General features: G+C 42.1%; 1 long non-coding RNA gene across 2 annotated transcripts; it reads right to left on the bottom strand.

Moving 5' to 3' along the window:
* Nucleotides 1-4,401: 4,401 nt before the first annotated feature.
* On the bottom strand, nt 4,402-24,691 carry LOC124619659. 2 transcript variants are annotated; one of them, XR_006980105.1, is made up of 3 exons: nt 24,587-24,691; nt 15,798-16,090; nt 4,402-4,835 (listed from the first exon to the last, which is right to left on the bottom strand). It is a non-coding gene; the product is annotated as an uncharacterized LOC124619659 (long non-coding RNA). The 2 variants fall into 2 exon arrangements; XR_006980106.1 differs by lacking the exon at nt 24,587-24,691 and adding an exon at nt 16,171-16,502.
* Between the last annotated feature and the right edge of the window lie 1,143 nt (nt 24,692-25,834).

Below are 25,834 nucleotides of genomic sequence, written 5' to 3'. Positions count from 1 at the left end.
CACACACTGCTTCTGATTGATCCGTGTGCAAACACAGAATGATCTTTCAAATAGTTTGAGAGACAGAGAGGGAGGGAGGGACTGGGGGAAAGAGGGAGGGAGGGAGAGAGAGAGAGGGGGGTTGGCGGGAGAGAGAGAGAGAGAGAGAGAGAGAGAGAGAGAGAGAGAGAGAGAGAGAGAGAGAGAGAGAGAGAGAGTGGGGTGGGTGGGGGAGGGTGGGAGGAGACAGGAATAATAACTAACCAACAAGCTCACAGTGAGCTTCAGTAACATTTCACCTTAGTGTGCCCTGACATAACATTACAAAAGGGTCACCACGTGGGTGACAACTAGGTACTGCAGGACAACAGTGGCTAATATAATAATTTTACATGGCTCAACAGTTTGGTGCAACTCTTTCAATTGGATACCACTTTAGCGGCATGCGAGTCCCTAATCTACTCCAGTTGTCCAATCGGGGAAAGGGAACCTACAATTTAACGTGGAATCTGAACCGTGTCTCACGCCTTCCCGTCAGGGTGAGGTTAGGGCTGGGGTAAAGGCAGACTGAAATACCTCTGTGTTTCAACCAGGATTTGATACCGAGAGCTCTCAGTTTCTGAGCACGTGCTTTAGCATTATACGAGGACTATTCAAAATGTATCCAATCTTATTTTTTATGTCGACACCAATAGTGGCTTTGGGACACACATCCCCTCTATGTTGGTAAGCGTACATAGTGCAAACGTGTGATTTTTTTTCACAATAGCAGAAACAACCAGTCACTGCCTAGTTGTTGCCAGGTGAACACTTATAAGAGATAGTTATCGGATTTGGTCGTGTGGACAAAATGACAGAAAAAGTGGGACAACATTATTGCATCAAATTTGTTTTAAGCTAGGCAATTCTCAGGTCGATAGAATCGACAAGATTTGAGAAGTGTTTGGGGACGAAGTGACGGGTACCACATATATAAAGGAGTGGCACGACCACTTCAAAGATGGCCACGCATCAGTGAAGAGTGAAGCACATTCAGGTAGGTCCTCACCATCCAGAGAGCTGATAACGTAAGGACACTGGTGATGCAGGGTAGATTAAACATGAGCAGAGAACTTGCACACAAGGTTAAAATTAGTGTTGAACCCATTCATGCCATCTCAGGAGAATTTATGCCAAAGTTTCTAACAACTGACCATAAGCAACTTCATTTGGAGATCAGACAGGACGTGCTGGATACTGTCCGTAGTAATCCGAACTTTTGTAACGCAGTAATCACTGGTGATGAGTCCTGAGTTTACATGTACAACAGAGAAACAAAGTTCCTCTCATTGCAATGGAAGTATCTGTCATCCCTGAGACCCAAAAGAGTGAGGCAGGTCCGCATCAATGTGTAAGTCATGCTGACCATCTTTCCTGACTCCAATGGTGCAGTCTGTCACGAGTACGCCCCAGAAGGTCCTAATGTCAACGAGGAGTATGACCGAAAGGTTACCTGTGTGAATCGGTGAGATACAAACAGCTGGACTCGCAGGCAGTGGGCACCCTTCACTGTGACAATATGCGTCCTCTCATCGTTCTCCATTAATTCGGAGTTTTTTTTGGAAAACAAAAAAAGACTGTGGTTTGTCAGCTTCCTGTTCCCCTGACCTAGCACTGAGTGACTTCTGGCTTTTCCGTACACAGGAAAAGGCTCTGAAAGGGATCAGATTTCAGAACAGGGAAGACAACGTGCAGAATTCGACGGAGCAGTTGAACGCCCTACCGAAAGAGGCTTTCTGGTGATGCTTCCAGCAGTGGCAGCAGTGTTGGGAGAGGTGTGTAGAAGCTGATGGGCACTGCTTTGAAGCTGAAACTATTGTATCTGAATAAAGATTGATTTTGTAGCTAAAAGTCAGATACTTTTTGAATGGACCAAGCCTGAAAATGAGGACTACACATTTTAGAATATCTGTATAGTAGATATCTGTATAGTAGACAAAACACTAGGCTTGTTCCAAGTGTGCCAGGTGTTTACTTTGGAAGATAAAAGTACTAGATTAGTTACATCAGGAGTTATACCAAAAATGGAGCCTTTTGTGATTTGATTAATTACTGCAACTGTGAAATGCACAGTTAAATATGACTATTGAAAGACATTCTTTGTTTATTTACATGGTACTTGTATAATGTATGTAACCTTGATGAAAAATTATTTATAAGACACTGTATACAATTACTGTATGCACTTGATAAATATTTGTCCTCCTTTGGTACAGATGGTCTGAGCACCACCAGAGTGTGACCAAAGAGGGTGCACGATGACCACCCCTGCCCCCTCCACTCCCCTATGATGGATTAACTACGAGGGCAGTTCAATAAGTAATGCAACACATTTTTTTTCTCGGCCAATTTTGGTTGAAAAAACCGGAAATTTCTTGTGGAATATTTTCAAACATTCCCGCTTCGTCTCGTACAGTTTCATTGACTTCCAACAGGTGGCAGCGCTGTACGGAGCTGTTAAAATGGCGTCTGTAACGGATGTGCGTTGCAAACAACGGGCAGTGATCGAGTTTCTTTTGGCGGAAAACCAGGGCATCTCAGATATTCATAGGCGCTTGCAGAATGTCTACGGTGATCTGGCAGTGGACAAAAGCACGGTGAGTCGTTGGGCAAAGCGTGTGTCATCATCGCCGCAAGGTCAAGCGAGACTGTCTGATCTCCCGCGTGCGGGCCGGCCGTGCACAGCTGTGACTCCTGCAATGGCGGAGCGTGCGAACACACTCGTTCGAGATGATCGACGGATCACCGTCGAACAACTCAGTGCTCAACTTGACATCTCTGTTGGTAGTGCTGTCACAATTGTTCACCAGTTGGGATATTCAAAGGTTTGTTCCCGCTGGGTCCCTCGTTGTCTAACCGAACACCATAAAGAGCAAAGGAGAACCATCTGTGCGGAATTGCTTGCTCGTCATGTGGCTGAGGGTGACAACTTCTTGTCAAAGATTGTTACAGGCGAGGAAACATGGGTTCATCACTTCGAACCTGAAACAAAACGGCAATCGATGGAGTGGCGCCACACCCACTCCCCTACCGAGAAAAAGTTTAAAGCCACACCCTCACCCGGTAAAGTCATGCTTACAGTCTTCTGGGACGCTGAAGAGGTTATTCTGTTCGATGTCCTTCCCCGTGGTCAAACGATCAACTCTGAAGTGTATTGTGCTACTCTTCAGAAATTGAAGAAATGACTTCAGTGTGTTCGTAGGCACAAAAATCTGAACGAACTTCTCCTTCTTCGTGACAACGCAAGACCTCACACAAGTCTTCGCACCCGAGAGGAGCTCACAAAACTTCAGTGGACTGTTCTTCCTCATGCACCCTACAGCCCCGATCTCGCACCGTCGGATTTCCATATGTTTGGCCCAATGAAGGACGCAATCCGTGGGAGGCACTATGCGGATGATGAAGAAGTTATTGATGCAGTACGACGTTGGCTCCGACATCGACCAGTGGAATGGTACCGTGCAGGCATACAGGCCCTCATTTCAAGGTGGCGTAAGGCCGTAGCATTGAATGGAGATTACGTTGAAAAATAGTGTTGTGTAGCTAAAAGATTGGGGAATAACCTGGTGTATTTCCATGCTGAATAAAACAACCCCTGTTTCAGAAAAAAAATGTGTTGCATTACTTATTGAACTGCCCTCGTACTGTGCTGGATCTCAGGTGCAGACGTAAATCCACTCTAATAGTAGGTGCAGGAGATCATAGCACATGGTGGATAGATTACACAACATGTAAGGTGTCCTTACCCAGAAAACCCATACTTCTTTGAAATTTAGAAAAGTGTACAACAAACCCTAAGAAGATCCATGTATAATTAAGCAAAAAGGTTGATGGAAAGGTCGTCTCAATAACAGTTGATTCACCAACGTAAAACCTTTGCTAGGTATAAGACACCTTTTATTTGCCTTTTACAACAGAAAATGAGTTACTGCAGATTTATTCTAGCCCCCAACATCATAGGCATTCTGGCAGATGACTAAGTTAAATTTCAAAATAACTGAAAAAGTTATTTCTAGCCAGCTCTGAACCCAATGTGTATTGCTCCTAGGACTTGCCTGTGTCATGGGCATATTCCGTAAGATACACTACAAGCTTACAACAACATTTCGTTGCCAATAACCTTCAATTATTACTAGTCACAAGTTTACACAGTCATTTTACATTCTTATTTAAAGATTTCTTATACAATTGGTTAAATATACATATAATGCATAATATAAACAAACACAGGCACAAAAGTTTTATAACTGAGTAAGTCTCTTAACCAGTTCATAGGTCTTGATATTACCAAATGCAGTTCACTGAGATCACCAGGAAAGTTTATAATAAATGTTCTTCGATCATATGTTGACAAGTCACTTTCACACAGTACATGGACTACACCACAGGATTAACAAATTAGAATAATAATTCTAAAGTTTGTACTGCTCAAAATGGAGATACCTTTAAATTTTCATATCTTCACGGCTGCTGATATGTCGGACACTTCCATTTTATGTAACTCACATTTTATTAGTGCTAAATGCCTAGCTGCAGTAAATGACAGTTCTGGGGTCAGATGAGGAACTCGAGTAACCAACGAAGTGGTCCACACTCCCAAGAATGGCATGTACTGTTCATAGAACTGTTCCTCTAATGATGGAAGTCTGCAGACACCTACAGCGTACAGTCAGCCTCTACATTAACAAATCCCCGCGACACTTGCCTGAGTAAGCGCACACCGTGAGGGGCCTGCGATCGCAGTGCCGCCGACAGTGGCTCGTCGGACAAGTCGGTCAGACTCGGACTGTAGAGCTGAGAGCTTTTTCGTGTAGCTTCTGAAAACAAAAACATTTAGTTTAGAGAGTGTACAGTGCCTTCAAACATGCAATTTGGTATAGTAGGAAAGGGAAGAGAAGGAAAAATAGTAGAAAAACATGGACAGGGAAAGGTATGAAAAAGAAATGTGCCTGATAAACCAGATGTTAGCAGTGATTTTATGTCCTGTGCAAAATTTTAAGATTTACTGAGAGGGTATCAGTTCTTTCGGACATGTCCGAAAGAACAGATACCATCGGTGACCGTGCAGCTCATTAGAATGAAATTACAATGAAATGAACACCCTTAGCTGCTTACAGGCGTTGACATACATCAACGGGAACAGATGAAAATGTGTGCCCCGACGAATGTAGTGTGGGACAATACGTAGAGAATGTGGGTTTCGCGGGAGGCATGCCAGAGATAAATCCCTGCAGTCGCGCTATCCTCTGTGTCCTCGGTGACTCAGATGGATAGAGCGTCTGCCATGTAAGCAGGAGATCCCGGGTTCAGGTCCCGGTCAGGGCACACATTTTCATCTGTCCCCGTTGACGTATGTCAATGCCTGTAAGCAGCTAAGGGTGTTCATTTCATTGTAATCTGGTTTAAGAATCGTCTAAGAAGGTTGTATATGTGCAAGAGACCTGGAGACAATGGCAAGTTTCAGATTGATTGTACAGGGTGATCCATCTAAGACGTCATAAGAGTATTGCATTATATTTATTAAGTTAGTGAATAAATCTCCAAGCGATTTTCTGCAAAGTACATGAAAATGGGGCGAGTTAACAATGAATGACCATGCTTTGTGAGGCAAGCTGTCAGCACCTAGTTCACAGTGCAAACAGCAGATGTCAGAAGCACATTGTACAACCTACAGAGGTGACAACAGTCAACACACGCTGAGTGTGCTACCTTGTAAGTGAAAATGGTTGTTACAAAGCAACAACGTAGTCAATGTGGCATGTGGCCTAAAAAATTTTCGAGTGTTGTAGAGACCCAGGGAGTTTTCAGGTGTCGGTGCAGTGTTATCAGCCCATTCTTTCTTGTGGAGGAGACTGTTTGTGCTCTCAATTACCTGGAAATAATTGACCAGTATGTCATTTATCAATTACAGAAAGATGGGATACTGGACATCGATGTCTATCAACATGATGGTGCTCCAGCACACTTGGATGTCATTGTGTGAGGACAATTAAACCAGATATTCAGATATTCAACGATCGCCAGTGTGGGTTTGGTAGACCCCTCCCACAGCCTTTAATATTCCGGCCTAACATCAACATTATTTCCATAAAAACCGCAGAATCTGACTGACCTACAGAGTCATGTTACAGTAGCCTTTTATCAAATCACTCCAGGAATGCTGCACACCCCCGAGGCACAATATGTGCCCCATTTGCAGTGACCGACATGTTGAGAGCTAATGTGCTGTGTGACAAATTTCAGACACAAAGTCCAGCCTCCCCTCCACATGTATGTGCTGCTAATAAGCAACAAGTTTGCACACTTTCTTGTATATAGTGCTTTACTTTTCCAACATCTCAAATGTGTCACCTAACATAATGGTAAGACACGAGATTTTGGAACCACATTTATACTGTAAGACATTTCCAGGGACAGATGTGGGCTCTGACCACAATTTATTTTTTATGAACTGTAGATTAAAACTCAATAAATCACAAAATGATAGGAAATTATGGAGATGGAACCTGGATAAGTTGAAAGAACCGAAGATTACTGAGAGTTTCAAAGGGAGAATTAGGCAACCTTTGACTGAAACAGCAGAAAATGAATGGGTAGCTTTGACAGATGAAATAGTCAAGGCAGCAGGGGATCAAATAGGCAAACAACGAAGGGCTAATAGGATCCTTGGATAACACAGCAGACACTGAATTTAAATGATGAAAGGAGAAAACATAAAATGCAGCAAATGAACTGGGTGCAATGGAATACAGATGTCTCAAGAATGAGATTGACAGAAAGTGCTAAATGACTAAGCAGGAATGGCTAGAGGACAATGCAAGCCGTTATAAGCCTGCATAACTGAGGGAAAGATAGATGCCACCTACAGGAAAATTAAAGAGACCTTTGGCAAAAAGAGAAGCAGCTCTCTGAATATCGAGAGCTCAGAAGGAAAAGCAGTACTAAACAAAGAAAGGAAAGCTGAAAGGTGGAGCCAATATATAGATGAGTTCTACAAAGGAAATGAACATGAATACAGTATTGTAGAAAGGGAAGGGGATGCTGATGAAGATGGGGTGGGAGACATTATACTGCGGGAAGACTGACAGAGCACTGAAAGAACTAAGGCGAAACAAGGCCCCTGGAGTGGACAACATTCTGTCAGAACCGCTGATAGCTTTGGGAGACCCAGCCACAACAAAACTATTCCATCTGGCATGCATGATGTGTGAGACAGGCGAAATACCCTCAGACTTCATGAAGAATGTAATAATTCCAATTGTGAATAAAGCAGGTGCTGACAGGTGTGGATGTTACCAAACTATCACGCTACTAAGTCATAGTTGCAAAATACTAACAAAAATTATTTACAGAAGAATGGAAAACTGGTAGATGCCTACCTTGGGGAAAATCAATTTGATTTCCAGAAAAATGTAGGGACAGGCAAGGCAATACTGACCCTGTGACTTATCTTAAAAGACTGCATAAGGAAAGGCAAACTTACACTTATATGATTTGTAAACCTACAGAAAGTTTTTGACATTGCTGACTGGAATACACTCTTTTAAATTCTGAAAGAAGCAAGGGTAAAATACAGGAAGTGAAATGCTATTCAGAATTTCTACAGGAACCAAATGGCAGTTATAAGAGTCATGGAGCACAAAAGGGAACCACTGGTTGGGAAGGGAGTGAGACAGGGTTGTGGTCTATACCCTATCATTTGGACTGTATGATGAACATGCAGTACAGGAAACCAAAGAAAAATTTTCTGAACAAATTAAAGTTTCGGGAAAAGAAATAAAAATTTTGAGGTTTGGTGATAAGAACTTAAAAAATAAAAATAAAATAAGGTGATTTACTGTTTAATTGTGTTCTAGAAAAAACTGTAAGGATCTGAAATTCGGAGCTAAACAAATCACAAAATTGAACCAATGAATCTGGGAAGGAAAACAAATGGAATTAAGGTAAACTGCTTGGCTTTTGTGGATGATTTTGCAATACTTTCAGAAAACCTGACAAAAGCTGTTCTTCAGATAAACCTTCTGGAATAAATAGCAAACAGAACTGGTTTCAAAATTTCAGCTGGAAAAAAACAAAATTCATGACAAGTATAAAAAATGTGCCAAAATTCACAGCAAAACAAATAGGTAAAATAGAGCGAGTAAATAAATATACATATCTTGGGAGACTATTCAACAGAATGGACTACAAAAATCTGCAATAGATGTAAGGATTAACAAAATGGAAAGAGCATAGGGTTTGACCAAAAATATTTACAACAAGAAATGTATATCTAGAAAAACAAAACTAAAACCCCACACCACACTGGTTCGACCAGAATGTTTATATGGATCTTAATGCCTAAAAATGAACTATAAGATGAACAGATTAGAGGTTCTCAAAAGAAGGATTATTAGAAAAATAACAACTGCAATAAAAACTGCAGATGGTTGGAATATAAGAAGTAATGAGGAGATCTACAAAAATATAAAGGAAATATATGAAGTAATGGCCACACAAAGATTAACCTTTTTTGGACACCTCTACCGAATGGATGGAAATAAACTAACAAAGCAAATACTGCTATATTTCTGAAAGAAGAAATCGACAATAGCATGGATTACAGTAGTAAGGAAAGATCTAGAAAGAAACAACATTAAAGAACCAGAAACAGCAGAAAGAAACTGTTTTAAAAATAAAATACTAAATTTGGGAGGCATTCAAAGCAGAAGAAATAAAATATGGGGAACAACATGGACAGAAGAAATGAAGAGACTTTATGGAGAGAAAATGAGGGAATACTGGAAAAATAGAAAATAACAAAGGAAGATGAGGAACTGAAGTTGTTAACATGATCCTAGTTGGTCAATACGATTAAAAAAAGTTTCAGTGCACAAAATAGCTATGGTCATAAGCGCCCATTTGTGACTTAGTGAAGGATAAAACAGGAATTGAAATCAGCATCAATGGGAGCGAAACTTAATGAGGAGGAAAACTAAAAAAACAGAAGGAAATCTTAGAAAAGTGCTATTGAAGAGGGGGTTGTTTTCCCCAAAAAGAGTTTCAAATGACCAATGTCATCTCACTCACACTTATAAACTCAAGGACACGATCAGCTGAGCACGAGTCATCTGCTAAAATGGAAGATATATCGGGAAACAGCTGTAAACGGGCACAAAGTGGTTTAAAATAGGGGCACTGAAGTAACAGGTGTCTCACCATCCACGACTGAGAGCAGTGGGGACAAAGCAGAGGAGGAGCGCCACTTAAAAGATCTCAATGGCTAAAAAGACAATGCCCAATCCAGAGTCAAGTTAAAGTTACCTCCTCCCAACAACAGGGCCAGACGGAAGAGGTCTAAGCACAGGGAAGAGGTTTTATGACCCACAATTTATTATCCTGAAGTGCAGACCAATGAGTGTGCCATAAAAGAGTAACACAACAATATAAAATGCTCTGTAGACCAGCAAACGGAACCGTGCAAACGGCGGGCTGAGGAATACAGAGAGCAACCTTCGCCACTATATGGGCTGCCTCTTTCCACATATACCAACATGCCCTGGGATCCAGAGAAATGCCACAGAGATTCCCCCCAAGTGGAGCATATGGAGGCAGGCCTGAATCTGGTGGACCAGAGGGTGGACAGGATAAAGAGCTTGGAGATTGAGAAGAGAGCTCAGCGAATACTAGCATATAATATACTGTATCCGCTGACGGCAACAGATGTATTGGACAGCACGGAGAACAGCAGTAAAAACTGAACACTGGTCAGGAAACTGAAATTTAATAGGGGTGTCGTCAATAATATAGGCTTTCCTGACACCAAAGGTGGTCTTGGAGCCGTCAGTATAAATAAATGTGGCATCCTCCATTTGTGTGCATAGAGCAGCTAATGCCCAACGATAAACTAGGGGGAGGGGTACTATCCTTGGGAAGCTGACAAAGGTCACAGAGAAGGCATGTCCAGGGGTGGGGCCAAGGTGGCAGCATACTCCTATTTGTCAGAAAGGTTTTAGGAAATTGGAAGGAAAGTGAATGTAGCAGTTGACAGAAGTGGACTCCTGGTGGCAGCAGAGAGGAAGGGTTGCCTGCATACCCTAAATTCAAGGAGGCGTCGGGGGGGGGGGGGGGGGGGGGGGAACACGGGTCAGATTAGCAGGCATGGAAGACAGATGACTATCAAAATGACTCAGACAGCTCACTGATCGGACAGCGGAGGTTCAGCAGTTTCAGCGTAAAGGCTCTCCATGGGGCTGGTGTAAAAAGCTCCAGATGCTAAATGCAATCCACGGTGGTGGACAGAGTCGAGACACTGAAGAATAGACGGCTGTGCAGAGGAGTAAACTATGCTTCCATGGTCCAATTTTGAGCACAGTAAGGCGCAGCATAGGCGGAGGAGGATCACTCTGTCCGTTGCCCAGGAGCAGAGCACAGAGGGTGTTGAGGGATCGCAGACAGCGAGCCGAAAGATATGAAATGTGGGAAGACCAGCACAGTTTTCTGTCAAACATAAGTCCCAAAAAATTGGCGACATCTGTGAATGGAAGGTCAACAGGGCCTAGATGTAAAGATGGCAGATAAAACTCCATACCACGCCAAAAATTTACACAGACAGTCTTACTGGGAGAAAATTGGAAACTGGTTTTGATGCTCCACGAATGGAGGCAATCGAGGCATCCTTGATGACGTCATTCGAGAAGGCTGGTCTGTTGAGAGGTGTAGTAGACTGCAAAGTCATCGAGAAAGAGGAAGCCCGAGACATCGGAAAGTAGACAATCCATAATTGGATTTGTGGTGATGGCAAACAGTACAACGCTTAGCACGGAGCCCAGGGGCACCCCTTTTTCTTGAGAGAAAGTACGGGATAGAGTAGTGTTCACCTGCACCTCAAATGTGTGCTCTGTCATAAATTCACGGATGAAACGGAGTAGCCGACCTTGAAAGCCCCAAGAGAACAGCGGGCAGAGGATGCCTGTCCTCCAACAGGTGTCGTATGCCCTCTCCGTATCAAAAAATATAGCTATCGTTTGGTGTTTGCTGAGAAAATTGTTCATGATATAAGTGGACAGAGCAACAAGATGGTCAACTGTCGAACGATGCTTTCAGAAACAGCATCGGGCTGTTGTTAAAAGGTTTTGGGACCACAGCCACCAGCCTAAATGGCTATTTACCATATGCTCCAAAACCTTACAAACACTACTCGTGAAAGAGATTGGGCGATAGTTGGAGGGGAGATGTTTGTCCTTTCCAGGTTTCGGAACAGGTATGACAATAGCTTCCCGCTATTTTCTGGGAAAGGTACTGTCAACACAAAAGTTGATTATGAAGGCGAAGGAGGTTGCACAGACAAGTGTATGATAGATGCAGCAACATGTGGACGTGGATACCATCTGCTCCCAGAGCAGAAGAGCGAGAGGAGGAGAATGCATGTCTGAGTTCCCGCATAGAAAGAACGGCATTATACCTTTCACGATATTGAGAGGAAAAAGCAAGAGGTCGCTGGTCGCTCTTCCGCAACCCATTTCTTCAGGAGAAAGACTGGTGGGTAATTCAAAGAGCTCAAAATTTCAGCAAAGTGTTGACCCAATGACTTAGAGATTGCGACTGGGTACACTAAGGTATCCTGCATGACAGTTAGCCCAGAGGTTGGGGGAAAACTGGAAGTGACGGATATCTGTCAGATTGACTCCAAACAATTGATGAGGGAGTGAAGGTATTAAATGAGCTGCGAAAGAAATTCCAGCTTGCCTTCTTGCAGTCGTATATGATGTGAAGGCATCGCGCACGTAACTGCTTATAGCAGATACAGTTGGCCAACGTAGGATGATGGCGGCAAACACGAAGAGCACGTCTCCACTCGCGTATCGCGTCATGGCACACCTCGTTCCACCGAGGAACTGGGGGGCACTGGGGCAAAGGGGAACTACGAGGTATCGAACATTCTGTGGCTGTAAGAAAAACTTCTGTAACACGAGTGACCTGATAATCGATGCTAGGAAATTGACGGTCATCAAATGTTGCTAGATAGGAGAAAAGCGTCCAATCGGCTTAAGAAAACTTCCAGTGTCTTGGGCGCATAGATGGCAATTGTGGCTGTAATCGAAGGACACATGGAAAATGGTCACTCGAGTATTTATTGGCAAGAGGGAACCATTCAAAGTGCCAAGCTAGCTGAACAGTACTGACCGAAAGGTCCAAATGAGTAGGTTGATATGGAGGCACACAAAAATGTAGGTTCCCCAGCGTTGAGGCAAACAACATCCACTTGGTGGAAGAGGTCAATCAACAGGGAGACTCTCGGACAAGGACGCAGAGGTCCACAAAGTAGGTGGTGGGGTTGAAGTCCCCAACCAGCAAATAGGGGGGCGGAAGCTGACGAAGAAGATGAGGGAGATCAGCTCTTGCCATTGGTGTGGACGATGGAATGTATACAGCACAAAGAGAGAAGGTGTATCCAGAAAGGGAAAGATGGACAGCAACAGTTTGGAAGGAACATGGAGAAGAGTCACGAGTCCTCCATATGCTGGAGTGCCATCAACAGAGGGGAGATCAAATCAGATTCACTTAAAATAAGGAAAAACAATGTGATCGCGGGGACGCAGCTTTGTTTCCTGATGACAGAAGATGACCGGCGAGTAGGATCGTAAGAGGATCGACAATTCATCCCAACTGGCTCGAATGCCACGGATATTCCAATGGATAATGGACATCGGGTGGACAGAAAAGGGAAGAATGTGACCAAGGTTGCCGTCAACTCAACGACTGCTCAGAGCCAGTGACCGACAGCGTGGAACAGCATTCAGCCGAAGGCAGAAGATCCCGATCCATAGGTTGTTCGGCAGCAGCTGCTGCCACCAGCAATCGGCCGGTTGATCGGCCGCCAGCAGTGCGCCTGGGCCACACAGAAGATGGCCAATCGCGGTGACCGCCAGGTGGTGCTGTAGATGAGACACGCCGTGGCGGAGAAGGAGAGGAACTGGGTTTCTAATTAGCCTTCTTGGAAACAGGACGTTGAGATGAGGGAGGGATCGACGGTTGTGAAGTCGGGGTACGTAAAAAATCTTCACGAGTAGGCTCTTTTTTGGAAGTCTGGCTGTCTGATTTTGGGGCTTGTGATTTAGCAGAGCCCGATGAAGGGTGAGCCATAGAGTGGGGAAGTTGAAGGGGTGATCTTTGCACTGGCCGATCTGACGACCGTGGCACTAAAGGTGAGATCACAAGTCTGCGTGGCCGCCTCCTTTGTTGGCCGAGGAGAGGCAAGGACAGTGCTGTATTTACCTGCGTGAGGCACAGTGGGCTTTCGACTGGCGAATAACTTTCGAGCAGCAAAGATCGACACCTTTTCCTTCACTCTGATTTCCTGAAATAACCGTTTGTCTTTGAAAATGGGGCAATCTATAGAGGAAGCAGCATGGTCGCCCATACAGTTGATGCAACAAGGGGATGGAGGTGGACAAGCACCCTCATGGGCATCCCTGCCACAGGTTACACGTTTGGCCATATTGGAACATGACTGGCTGGTGTGATTAAACCTCTGACACCGATAGCAATGCATAGGGTCGGGGATGGTAAACATGAACTGAAAATATCCTGCTTTAATGTTCAATGGAAGTTGAACTCTGTCAAACATCAAAAAGAGAGTGCGGATTGGCACCAATTCCTTCTCAACCCTTTTCGTGACTCATTGTACGGCCATTACTCCCTGATCAGACAGGTAATTTTTAATGTTCTCATTTGATAATCCGTTGTGTGATCTTGTATAAACCACACCACGTGATGGGCTTAAAGTACGGTGTGCTCCCGCCTGGATAGGGGAGGTGTGTAGCAGCGTAGTTTGAAGCAATTTATGTGCCTGGAGGGCACTATCTGCTTCTAGCAACAAAGTGCCATTTCGTATCCAGGAACATGACTTTACAGGACCTGCAATTGCATTGACACCTTTCTGAATAATGAAAGGGTCGACTGTCGAGAAGTCTCGACCTTCGTCAGACTGAGAAATGACTAGGAACTTTGGCACTGACAGAAGAATTGTCCGTGGCTGAGACTCGTCTAGCTTTCTCTTGTGGGCAGAAGTTTTAGAATTAGAAGAAACCATTGCAAAAGTATCCACCATGATTACTGGCGTCTCTGATGGCGTTCTCCTTCCTAGTGGGAGCCCTCTCTGAGGGCACTCCCGCCTTAGGTGATTGTGTACACCTCAGGCCACACCTCCCGAGAAACGGACGGAAGGACCGATCGGCACGTTCGGAAAGTACCAACTCGGGTAACCGCCCCTCCTCGGGCCTGGCCTTTACCAGGGGGTACGTACGTGTCCTACTTGTCTATCTGGGGTGGGGAATTACCCGTTACCCCGTCACCGGCTACGTGTGGGTTGGTCTTCAGACAGGCACAGGGAGGAAAGAAAGAAAAGGAAAGTAGAGAAGAATTCTCAAGCGCTGCAGCTGAGAAGAAGGGAAAGAGAAGAATCGAGAAAAGAGAAGGGCAAAGTAAGGGCAGATATGTTACATTGTAGAGATAAAAGAAGAGAAATCACTTCATTCGTTCACAAGTGTCCATCTCTGGATGTAGGCGCAAAACAGACTCCCAAAGAGAAGGAGAAGGGGAAGGGGAAGGGGAAGGGGAAGGGGAAGGGAAAAGGGGGGAGGGGGGGAGGAGGAGGGTCGGGGACAGGAAGGGATGTGGAAAGGGAAGGCACGCAGCCCAGAAAGGAAAGAGAGTTGCACGAGCTCGGGGTCACGTGCCCACCATGCACAAAAGAGTTGTGGACGACAAGAAATTTGTGGCACAGTGTAACGAAAGGAATGGATCAGTTGATAGGACACATCCAGAGGCATTGTGGCAAATACAATTTGTTAATGGAGGGAAGTGGGGGGGGAGTAAAAATTGTACAGGTGGTGCATGTCACGAACACAGTAAGCAGGTTCAAATTGATGTAGCTGCAGTATTTATACATAGATTAAGAGGTCTGCACATGATTGGCTAGTATCAAACCAGCTACATCAAACCATCCTTTGGACTGAAGGCCACAAAGTATGCCTACATTTAAAATACAACATAATAAAGAGTCACAAAAAAAGAAATGAATGTAAGTCTCACAAAAGGGCACCAGGTAACAGATTTTTCATTACAGATTCCAGTGCATACAGTGGTTAAATAGCAAAAGAGGCAACCTACAACTTCAATGTTCTGCATCGTTTGGTAAAAGCAACCACCCAATTCTGAAGTTTTCCTCTGGCAAATGAAGAATGTAAATTTTAAGTGTGCATTGTATCTGACTTCTTTTACTCTTGGTCTTTAGAAGTGTGTTGCCTTGACAACACATTTATGTACAATTCTCCAATACTGTTATTTTCGCAGTTAAGAATGTCAACGGAGAGTGCGTGGAATAAAAATTAACATTCACTGGTAGCAAATATATTTCCCTTATAATGCAACAGGACTTTAATGTTAAAGGTTCAAGCAACTAACTGTGGCTCCTCGTTTGTGCATTTCAAACAAAACCGATAAGATAAAAACACAAATTACTTTTTGATACTGAGTAGCACATTAGCCATCTATTAAGAAACTACACCTCAATCTAAATAACTACACAATGTGGACAATCTGTATACAGTAGGCCTACATGGTTCTTTAATGTGTTGTTAGCACAGTTATGTGCTCCTTAACAGCTCCATTGCTAAACAGAGATATACAATCTGCCAACAGCAGCATGCAACTCAAGAGCCTGAAGTATACTGTAAGTGCACTTTAGGCCAACAGTTCAAATGTAGGTAGCATTACACATTATATGAACTACTCACCATCATCCTCAATTTATGACTTCAACTTCAGTCACTGCACAAGCATCCATTTTCATTTTCACTCTTTTCCAACTTAACCTTTTTTGCGGTAACTTTCATCTGACATCTGTGATCCTGCCTCTTCAGCCTTTATTTCTTTCTGTTATTTGAAGATGTCTCCATTTTCCACAATTTTGTCTTGGAATCCACCAGTTTCTTACATTTCAGGGGAGGTAATGCTGACAGGCTCGGGTTTCTTTTCCGTCCTCTCAAAAGGTTCTTCTGCCATTCTGTTTACAGCTGTCGCTAAATGCCTTATCGTGCAAAAATACAAACAACGGTAACACCAAAAATTCTGAAAACCAGTTTACTTACATACACATCTCAACACTACCTTTGATGATGAAGCCCTTCACTATCTGTGTCAGTTCCAAACACTAACATTTAGTCCAGTCAATGAAGGAAAATTAGGGGAAAAGTCACGTAGTCACAAAGTTTTACACAGTTCTAGGATATATTGTCACAAACATTGTACTAAAAACCCTGACCTGTGGAGTGTGAGCATTGGTGTGGGGGTAGGTTTAAAGGTAATTTTTTATTTTTGTTCTTGAATGACTCAAAAACAACGGATCCTGGGGAAATTCTTCCCCAATACAAAATTAACCTGCATTCACTTCCCTGCCAAAAAAGGTTCTAGTCACTTTTTCTCTAGGACTAATAGTTTGCAGAGGATGAAAAAAATTGCAAATTATGGCACTAAAAATATTGTTCCAATGGTAAAAAATTAATGTACTTCCCTCCTTCCTAGGTAAGCAAACTGAAGGTTAAGCAGGTGATCCCCCTCGCTACATCACAAGAAGCAACTACAGGGTACATCACAAAGTTCTCCGTCCACAATACGCCACACGAATCGTTGGTGACACAGCGTGCAGATGTCCACGGGGAGGGTTTATTTTGCACAAAATGAGTTAACACTACACAGAATGCAGATACAAGTTACTAACAACACTAATGCAGGGAATGTACATGAACTGGACGTATGTAAATCTCTGCACAATGTTCTACACTGCAAGAGGAGAAACTGATTCTTAGTGATCCGTTACGGGAAAGGCAGCTTCCCCCACCACAGGTGCTGCTCCCCAGCATTTCCTGTCCATTTGTATTATGCAAATGGACAGAATAGCTTCACTGAACTCATGTTTACACAGTGGAGTTATTTTCAGTTTACTGGGTACTTATTTGCAGTTGTTGAGTGCGCTACTCATATCATGTAAAAAAGTTCAACAGCTGGAACTGTCAATTGTCTACCACGCTGAAGAGACTCTTCCAAATAGGACACACTGTCAATATGTACAGGACATCATAGATTTCATTGTCACAAGCTGGAATACTTTTCACAGCACGAGGGTTATCAAATGCATCACCCTGCCTCAGTTCTCCAAAAATACGATGAGGCTCAGAGGCTTAATCCACTGCAACAAAAGTAGGTCACCAAGACTATAACAGTTGTTCAGATATTTCATCATAAGTCAAGCAATGCGTTACAGCAGATAACTGTTATAGACTTCAATATTAACAGTCACATTCCATCAGACATAGCCACACCTATCTCGGAAGATGTACTGTGGATGTGCGTTAAGTGGTTCCACTCGGTGCAGCCCACTCTGCAAATGCAGCAATTCATGAATTATGAATGGAAAATATTTATGCAGTCTACCTGTAACACAATTAATGGGAGAGAAGTGCAGTAACATTTTTAGTCATCCATTAATTCACCACCAAGTGCCTAAAACACAATTACACAGTTTTACAATACACAGCAGCAGGGTGCCACTTTTTACAGTCCAGTCCCTTTCCCACCAACACCACATAAGTAACTGACAACATAATAGCTCACTTAACACCTTCAAATAAATAGGCCTACTCCCTTTCCAAACAGGAAATAACTTCACTATATAAACACAAGTTCTGGTTATCACTGTTAGCATTCAACCGCGATTCTTATACATATATTTTAACAACGCGTTTCAAGAGACAATGCTCTCATCATCATATCTTGAAACGCGCTGTTAAAATATATGTATAAGAATTGCGGGTGAATGTTAACAGTGATAACCAGTATAACGAAAACTGCTACCTCGACTCCATAATGGATTATATTAAACACAAGTTCATCAAAGCTATTTTGTCTATCAGCAAAAGATAAGTGGACACGAAACACAGGGCAGTTACAGCCTGTCTGTAAACAGAGAAGTGAGCAGTACTCACAATGGTGGAAGTGATCTTTCTTAGAAGAACACTACGTCTTCTGAACAGAACCATAAAGAACCAATTTCTCCTGTAGCAGTGTAGCACAGTATGCAGAGATTAAAGTAGATTCTGTTCATATTCATTACCTGTATTAGTGTTATTAGTACCTTATATTCGCATTCCATGTAGTGTTAATGCACGTTGTGCAAACTAAACCCTCCTCGAGCGTGTCTGTGCACTGTGTCGGCAGTGATTCATATAGTGCACTACAGAGGGGCCATATAAGTTTGTGATATACTCTGTAGTTGCTTCTTGTGACGCAGTGGACGAGATAGAGTGGAGAATCACCAGCTCCACCTTCAGATTTGTAGACCTATGGAGGTGGGAAGTGCACAAACACAGTGCAGTGAGCTACCTTCACTCACACTCTACTCCACACACCTCCCACAGCCCAGCCTGTTTCACCCCTGGAACACAATTTATCCATTAGTATGCCTCTACTGCAGTTAGATATGGTACACAATTTAATAGTTGTTTTTAACCCGTTCCAAATTATTGGTCCAAGAGGAAGAAAAGTACAGTCCCTTTTTGTAGGAAATTGAATGTAGTGTAATTTTGCACTGGAGAACAATTTCACCAGAAGCCGAGGTTTTCGATTCGTTGGAGAAAAAATAACACACAGGTAACGAATATGAAGGAAGGTGATCCGGAAATCTAAAAGTATGTATCTAAAAAAAGGAAATTGACAAATCAAATAACAAAATGAAAACCATATGGAAATATGTTAAAAGCGAGACAGGGAAAAGCCTGTCTGCCAAAGAAGTGATTAGCTTAAGAACTGGGAGCCTTTCGGTGGATGCTCCCGAAATGCTGGCTAATATCTTTAACAATCATTTCCTAACAGTCACCAACCAAATGGGATGCCAGGGTTCTGTAAAGAATGCTACAGAATACTTGCATAACACCTTAACTAACAAAATAGATGAGAAGCATCTTCGAAAAACTACAGTGATAGAATTAGAAAAAATGATTGTCTTTAAAATGTAAAAATTCTGCTGGAGTTGACAACACTTCCAGCAAGTTACTGAAATATTGTTGTAAAGAAATAAGTACAGTCCTCTGCCATATTAGTAATACATCATTGGAAGAAGGTGTTTTTCCCAACAGGCTAAAATATGGGCTTATAAGACCAATTTATAAAAAGGGAGAAAAGACTGAGGCTACAAACTATCAACCAATCTCATTACTCTCAGTTTTCTCCAAGGTACTACAGAAATTGATGCATAGCAGAATGGTTGAGCATCTTAGTAAATATAATATCCTCAGCAGTAGCCAGTTTGGCTTTTGGAAAGGGGTATCAACCGTGGATGCAATACATGCCTTTGTTGACAATGTTATGGAAGCCATAAATAATAATATGATGACGGTTGGAATATTTTGTGACCTGTCAAAAGCTTTTGACAGTTTAAGTCACCATATTCTCTTGAGTAAAGCCAAGACCCTAGGAATGGGTGGAACCGTAGGCACGTGGCTTGAATCCTATCTGTGTGGTAGAAAGCAGAAAGTAATCGTGGAAGGACTGCATGGTGGCCAGGTATCTTCAGAATGGGGCTCCATTACTGCAGGAGTACCTCAAGGCTCAGTGCTGGGCCCACTGCTCGTTCTAATATTTATAAATAACTTAGCACTATGTACAGAATATGGGAAAATACTCATGTTTGCTGACGACACCATGTTATCAGTTAATAATCTCTCAGGGAATATGTCAAATGAGGCTGCAAATAAAGCTTTTGCAGATTTGACAAACTGGTTTGAAACCAGTGGCCTTACAGTCAACCTAAAAATGACAAATTACATTCACTTCTCTTCTAACACAAATGTTACTAATGAAATGAACCTAAAAATGGGTGAACACGAGATTTTGAAGGTTGAGTCCTCCAAATTCTTGGATCTGCATATAGATAGCAAAGTGGCACCACCATATTCAAGATCTGTGCAAAAGGCTAAGCTCAGCAACATTTGCCTTAAAAATAATTTCAGACACTAGGGAAATGAGCACAATAAAAACTGCATATTTTAGCTATTTTCACCAACTTATGGCCTATGGTATAATATTTTGGGAAAATCAACCAATAGCAAAAAAATGTTCCATGCACAGAAGCGAGCAATCAGAATTATGTGTGGAGTACACCCTAGGCACTCGTGCAGGGATCTGTTTAGAGCTCTACAAATCCTTACAACACCTGCCCAATATATTTTTTCCCTGATGTGCTTTGTTTCAAAAAATAGCATCTTATTCAAAATCATACCACAGTTATAACACCCAAAGAAAACTGGATATCCATTATGAGCTAAAAAAGAAAAACATGGTCCAGAAGGGGGTTTTATACAGTGGCACCAAGATTTTTAATGCCCTCCCACCGCTCATTAAAGAACTGGTTGGAAACATGCCAACGTTTAAAGAAAATCTGAAGCAGTTCCTTTTAGATGAGTCTAGTTACAGTATTAATGAATTTCTTAGCAAAATCTCTTGTTTGTGCTTAAAACTTACTGGGGGACCTTTACAATTGATTAATCATACTCCGTAAGTACAGTGTAACTTAATACAATACCCAAATTTATGTATGTCTGTATATGACCCCCATGAACCATGGACCTTGCCGTTGGTGGGGAGGCTTGCGTGCCTCAGCGATACAGATAGCCGTACCGTAGGTGCAACCACAACGGAGGGGTATCTGTTGAGAGGCCAGACAAACGTGTGGTTCCTGAAGAGGGGCAGCAGCCTTTTCAGTAGTTGCAAGGGCAACAGTCTGGATGATTGACTGATCTGGCCTTGTAACAATAACCAAAACGGCCTTGCTGTGCTGGTACTGCGAACGGCTGAAAGCAAGGGGAAACTACAGCCGTAATTTTTCCCGAGGGCATGCAGCTTTACTGTATGATTACATGATGATGGCGTCCTCTTGGGTAAAATATTCCGGAGGTAAAATAGTCCCCCATTCGGATCTCCGGGCGGGGACTACTCAAGAGGATGTCGTTATCAGGAGAAAGAAAACTGGTGTTCTACGGATCGGAGCGTGGAATGTCAGATCCCTTAATCGGGCAGGTAGGTTAGAAAATTTAAAAAGGGAAATGGATAGGTTGAAGTTAGATATAGTGGGAATTAGTGAAGTTCGGTGGCAGGAGGAACAAGACTTCTGGTCAGGTGACTACAGGGTTATAAACACAAAATCAAATAGGGGGAATGCAGGAGTAGGTTTAATAATGAATAGGAAAATAGGAATGCAGGTAAGCTACTACAAACAGCATAGTGAACGCATTATTGTGGCCAAGATAGATACGAAGCCCACACCTACTACAGTAGTGCAAGTTTATATGCCAACTAGCTCTGCAGATGACGAAGAAATTGAAGAAATGTATGATGAAATAAAAGAAATTATTCAGATTGTGAAGGGAGACGAAAATTTAATAGTCATGGGTGACTGGAATTCGAGTGTAGGAAAAGGGAGAGAAGGAAACATAGTAGGTGAATATGGATTGGGGGACAGAAATGGAAGAGGAAGCCGCCTGGTAGAATTTTGCACAGAGCACAACATAATCATAACTAACACTTGGTTTAAGAATCATGAAAGAAGGTTGTATACATGGAAGAACCCTGGAGATACTAAAAGGTACCAGATAGATTATATAATGGTAAGACAGAGATTTAGGAACCAGGTTTTAAATTGCAAGACATTTCCAGGGGCAGATGTCGACTCTGACCACAATCTATTGGTTATGACCTGTAGATTAAAACTGAAGAAACTGCAAAAAGGTGGGAAATTAAGGAGATGGGACCTGGATAAACTAAAAGAACCAGAGGTTGTACAGAGATTCAGGGAGAGCATAAGGGAGCAATTGACAGGAATGGGGGAAATAAATACAGTAGAAGAAGAATGGGTAGATTTGAGGGATGAAGTAGTGAAGGCAGCAGAGGATCAAGTAGGTAAAAAGACGAGGGCTAGTAGAAATCCTTGGGTAACAGAAGAAATATTGAATTTAATTGATGAAAGGAGAAAATATAAAAATGCAGTAAGTGAAACAGGCAAAAAGGAATACAAACGTCTCAAAAATGAGATCGACAGGAAGTGCAAAATGGCTAAGCAGGGATGGCTAGAGGACAAATGTAAGGATGTAGAGGCCTATCTCACGAGGGGTAAGATAGATACCGCCTACAGGAAAATTAAAGAGACCTTTGGAGATAAGAGAACGACTTGTATGAATATCAAGAGCTCAGATGGAAACCCAGTTCTAAGCAAAGAAGGGAAAGCAGAAAGGTGGAAGGAGTATATAGAGGGTCTATACAAGGGCGATGTACTTGAGGACAATATTATGGAAATGGAAGAGGATGTAGATGAAGATGAAATGGGAGATACGATACTGCGTGAAGAGTTTGACAGAGCACTGAAAGACCTGAGTCGAAACAAGGCCCCCGGAGTAGACAATATTCCATTAGAACTACTGACGGCCGTGGGAGAGCCAGTCCTGACAAAACTCTACCATCTGGTGAGCAAGATGTATGAGACAGGCGAAATACCCTCAGACTTCAAGAAGAATATAATAATTCCAATCCCAAAGAAAGCAGGTGTTGACATATGTGAAAATTACCGAACTATCAGTTTAATAAGTCACAGCTGCAAAATACTAACACGAATTCTTTACAGACGAATGGAAAAACTAGTAGAAGCCAACCTCGGGGAAGATCAGTTTGGATTCCGTAGAAACACTGGAACACGTGAGGCAATACTGACCTTACGACTTATCTTAGAAGAAAGATTAAGGAAAGGCAAACCTACGTTTCTAGCATTTGTAGACTTAGAGAAAGCTTTTGACAATGTTGACTGGAATACTCTCTTTCAAATTCTAAAGGTGGCAGGGGTAAAATACAGGGAGCGAAAGGCTATTTACAATTTGTACAGAAACCAGATGGCAGTTACAAGAGTCGAGGGACATGAAAGGGAAGCAGTGGTTGGGAAGGGAGTAAGACAGGGTTGTAGCCTCTCTCCGATGTTGTTCAATCTGTATATTGAGCAAGCAGTAAAGGAAACAAAAGAAAAATTCGGAGTAGGTATTAAAATTCATGGAGAAGAAATAAAAACTTTGAGGTTTGCCGATGATATTGTAATTCTGTCAGAGACAGCAAAGGACTTGGAAGAGCAGTTGAATGGAATGGACAGTGTCTTGAAAGGAGGATATAAGATGATCATCAACAAAAGCAAAACAAGGATAATGGAATGTAGTCTAATTAAGTCGGGTGATGCTGAGGGAATTAGATTAGGAAATGAGGCACTTAAAGTAGTAAAGGAGTTTTGCTATTTGGGGAGCAAAATAACTGATGATGGTCGAAGTAGAGAGGATATAAAATGTAGGCTGGCAATGGCAAGGAGAGCGTTTCTGAAGAAGAGAAATTTGTTGACATCCAGTATTGATTTAAGTGGCAGGAAGTCATTTCTGAAAGTATTCGTATGGAGTGTAGCCATGTATGGAAGTGAAACATGGACGATAAATAGTTTGGACAAGAAGAGAATAGAAGCTTTCGAAATGTGGTGCTACAGAAGAATGCTGAAGATTAGATGGGTAGATCACGTAACTAATGAGGAAGTATTGAATAGGATTGGGGAGAAGAGAAGTTTGTGGCACAGCTTGACCAGAAGAAGGCATCGGTTGGTAGGACATGTTCTGAGGCATCAAGGGATCACCAATTTAGTATTGGAGGGCAGCGTAGAGGGTAAAAATCGTAGAGGGAGACCAAGAGATGAATACACTAAGCAGATTCAGAAGGATGTAGGTTGCAGTAGGTACTGGGAGATGAAAAAGCTTGCACAGGATAGAGTAGCATGGAGAGCTGCATCAAACCAGTCTCAGGACTGAAGACCACAACAACAACAACTGTATATGACGCCTGTATAACTTAAGAACAATACCCAAATTTATGTATGACTGTATATTCTTTCAGATGTCTTGTATCTTAACTAATATTAAGGGTATATGGTAAACTTCACAGTTTCTTTAATCTAATGATAAGATCAATGTATATGTGCACAAAACAATAATCTGTAAAAACCTTGACTCGTTCTATATCCAGGGATATGTTCCCATATGGAGCTATGGAACACGAAATAAATAAATAAATCCACATCCACCCCAATGCTCACACCGCACCGGCCACGATTTTTTGTGTTCAACACACTACCTCCTAGCACTGTGCAACAATATGCGAATGCAAGATTTTTTGCCTTCACTTTGCTTGTGGATGGCTTAACGACGGGCGACAGTTAAAGGAACGCGATGTCATCACTAGCCCTGTGCAGGAGGGGGAATAACTGCCAGTAAGCGGAAATAAAAATGAGTAGACTGGCTGATTCACTCTGCAGTACATGATTGATAGCTTTTCAGGTGAGAATACTTCCGAACATATTACTTCTTGTTATGCATGGTTAAGGTCAATATATGGTCTGTAACTAAATTTAAGAATTACTAATATATTTTATGTAAAGGGTATGTAACATGATAATGCTCACAATGGCAGTTATCCGCTGATATCGGATGTTACAAACTTCAGTGATAAGGCCTCATTTGTAATAATCGGCAAAGTCCGAAACTACCTTCTGCTAGAGTGAAAATTGAGAAATTTCAAATGCTTTCAGTGGTATTGTCCTGACAACGGAGTGTGAGAAAACATTTGAATACTAGCATTGCCAACATGATAAATGAACACACATGATGTATGTACTATACGATAGTTCTATATAAATTGCTTAACAACTCATGTTTGAATACCGATTAATTGAATTATTGTGTGCGTAGTTGACATGCTTTACAGAACTTTTTTCAAAAAGAAAGGTTTGCAAAGCGGTGTTTCACTTTCTAACTCTCGCTCTGTTTCTCCGATAATATTGTATATACTATTCGTTACTGTCAAGCTGTGTTTACTAACTACCAAGGCAACTCACAGTTGCGGGATGTGGTGTGCATAACAAATTATCTTGTACGTTATTTGTTGAACCTCGCTATTTCTGCAACTATAACAAATATAGTACTCGCTCAAATTGCGGTGCTGCTGATGTACTGAAAATGGCCAACAACATGTTCCTGTAACATGCATAACTTTGTAACTGTAATAACGAAAACGATTCTCGTAGCAGGAGATTATTTCTTCCTTACAAACAAAAATATTTGGGAAGTTTTAAATTTTTGAGTTTTTAAAGCGTGTTGCCAATCCTTGCACCACTTCGAAATCTTATTAAGATGTGACAGAACATGGGATTATCTTTCAGATAGTAGACCTATTTCATAATTATTTATTCACCCATGGATTATTTAGTACAATAGTATAGAACCTGTCGAAAACATAACAGAAATAATATACTCTACATAAGGCATTAACAAAATACGATACTGCATAAAGTCGGCCAGGACCTGATCAAAGGAAGCATCCCAGCATTCATGTTAGCAACAAGGGGAAAGATGAAAACACAAGTCAGTATGGCCCGATGAGAAACAAATCCCAATGTTTTGAATGTCAGTCCGGTACAATAAGGGTAATCATAAAATACATCGCGTATATTGTGACTGCAACAGCTACAAAAAGTGAATCAATGAACACGAAATGTTGAAAATAAAAACACCGTCGAAAAATTGAAAATAAATGACCAAATTATATGAAAGAATGACGTATTGTGTATTTTGCATTTTTCTGCAATCAATGATGTAGGTAAATCATTAAACTTCTATTCAAAACAATGCTCAAAAAATTGAGCACATTATGT

This window comes from Schistocerca americana, chromosome 6 (genome assembly GCF_021461395.2).
Source record: "Schistocerca americana isolate TAMUIC-IGC-003095 chromosome 6, iqSchAmer2.1, whole genome shotgun sequence".
NCBI classification, from domain to species: domain Eukaryota; kingdom Metazoa; phylum Arthropoda; class Insecta; order Orthoptera; family Acrididae; genus Schistocerca; species Schistocerca americana.
Note: the sequence above shows the minus strand (reverse complement) of the source record. Positions and strands in the feature narration are given on the sequence as shown.